Source organism: Somniosus microcephalus, chromosome 12 (assembly GCF_052327205.1).
Source record: "Somniosus microcephalus isolate GS21.2 chromosome 12, FLI_Smic_1.0, whole genome shotgun sequence".
In the NCBI taxonomy this organism is placed as follows: domain Eukaryota; kingdom Metazoa; phylum Chordata; class Chondrichthyes; order Squaliformes; family Somniosidae; genus Somniosus; species Somniosus microcephalus.
This window is the reverse complement of record NC_140998.1, coordinates 33,935,664-33,937,987: the sequence shown is the minus strand read 5'-3', so window position 1 is coordinate 33,937,987 and position 2,324 is coordinate 33,935,664.

Sequence of the window (2,324 nt, the reverse complement as noted above, 5' to 3'; positions counted from 1 at the left end):
CACCGACAGAGATGTCCTGCTCCTCAGCTGAGGCTGCAGATCTCTCTGAAGCAGGTGGCAGATCTCAATGACCACCTCCCTTCTGAATCGAAGCCTCCGAATGCACTGCTCCTCAGACATGTTGAGGTAGGAGAAGTGCTGGCAGTATACCCTGGGAGGGTAAGGCCTCCTTTGCCGACGCCTGTTGGCCCTCCTCCGTCTGGACATGATTGGCACTCTCTCTCGGTGTCTCTGAGCCCTCTCAATGCAATGGAGAAACCCAACGTTTCCACCCATTGTAGCCCCCATTATATGTGGCCACTCAAGGCTATGGCACTGAAAAATCAATCCAACTGTAAAGCTCTGGGCTGAAGCCAGAAGTACCTGTGCGAGCGCTGAGTCAAAGCAGAAAGCTCTCTCCCTTTGTCTCTCTGCAAATCTCTCTCTCTCTCACACAGAAGGAGTGGTCCAAAATGGCTACCACAAAGAATGCGGGAAGAGCCCCCTTTAAATAGCGCCCCCCCCAACCCCACAGCGACTGGGAACGGTTCCACTCAACCAGTCGCTGGGAGTGCCAGGCGGAAAGAAGGGGGGGGCGCCACTGAAGTTCCGGTTCGGGGCGCACCAAGGGTGTTGCACCATGAAACGATGTCAGGATCTGCGCACGCAGCTGAGCGGGCGTTGCGGTTTTGCGCCGCCGCTAAATCTTCACTCAAGTTCGCGAGAGGCGCAGATCGCACCGTGCCTGGGTGCTAGCCGCTTCGCGCCCCACTTATCGCCCTCTTAAGGCGCTAGCAGCTGGCGCTACCAACTGAATTGCTAGGCCTATGACTCTAGTAGTGTGGGATCCTATAGTCAGAGGTATAGATAGCCTATTTTGAAGTCATGACCAGGAGTCCTGAATGTTATGTTGAGCCCCTAGTGAAGGACATCATGGAATGGTGGAAACATTTCTGGGAAGTAGTCCAAAGTCATTGGTCCATGCTAGAACCAATACATAGATAGAGGCCATGCAGAGAGAGATTAAGGAGTGAGGCACTAGATTGAAAAACAAGATCTCAAGAATGGTAATCTCCAGATTATTTCCTGTGCCATGTACTGGACAGGTTAAGGAAAGAAAGATTTGGAAGGTCAACACATGGCTGCTGGAGGACAGGGTTCACATTCTGGGGGCAGGTCTGACCAAGGCTATGGCAAAGGGGTGGACTTTATCAGGACAGAAACAGCACCAATGTTCTTGTGGACTAATAACAATAAACTAATATTGTGTGGGGAAGGAGTGAGATTAGAAGGCTTAGCTGAAATAAATAGTGAGACAATAATTTCAGGGGAGAAAGGGAAAGGAAGAGGCCAGGAGGTAGTGAAAGAAGGGCAGCACGGTGGCATAGTGGTTAGCACTGTTGCCTCACAGCGCCAGCGACCCGGGTTCGAATCCGGCCTCGGGCGACTGTCTGTGTGGAGTTTGCACATTCTCCCCGTGTTTGCGTGGGTTTTCTCCGGGTGCTCCGGTTTCCTCCCACAGTCCAAAGATGTGCGGGTTAGGTTGATTGGCTATGATAAATTGACCCTTAGTGTTAGGGGGATTAAATACGTGGGGTTACAGGGATAGGGTGGGATATGTGTTGGTGTAGGGGTTACGGGGATCGGGTGGGATATGTGTCGGTGCAGGCTCGATGGGCCGAATTGGCCTCTATCTGCACTGTGGGGTTTCTGTGATTCTGTGATTCTGTGATTAAAACATTATTATAGGAGGGTCAAGGGATATTTGTAAAAAAAGAGAAAACCATAGAAAAGAATCAGGGTCAACAGCCCAAAAAATTGGAGTCAAGACTGAGTGGTATGTATGTGAATGTAGAACAACAACTTGCAGTTATATATAGCCTTCAACACAGTAAAACGTTCCAAGGCACTTCACAGAGCGAAATCAAACAAAATTTGACACCGAGCCAAGTAAGGTGATATTAGGGCAAATGACCAAAAGATTGTTCAAAGCAGTGAGTTTTAAGGAGTATCATAAAAGAGGAAAGAGAGGTAGAGATGCAAAGAGGTTTAGGGAGAGAATTCCAGAGCTTAGGGCCCAGGCAGCTCAAGGCATGGCCAGCAATGGTGGAGAGATTAAGATCGGGGATGCGCAAGAAGCCAGAATTGGAGGAGTGCAGATACCTTGGGGGGTGGGGCTGGAGGAGGTTACAGAGATAGAGAAGGGCGAGGTCATGGAATGATTTGAAAACAAGGTTAAGAATTTTAAAATGAAAGAGTTACTCAAACAAGAGCCCAAAGTAGGTCAGCGAGCACAGGGGTGATGGGTGAACGGGACCTGGTGTGAGTTAGAATGCGGGCAGCCG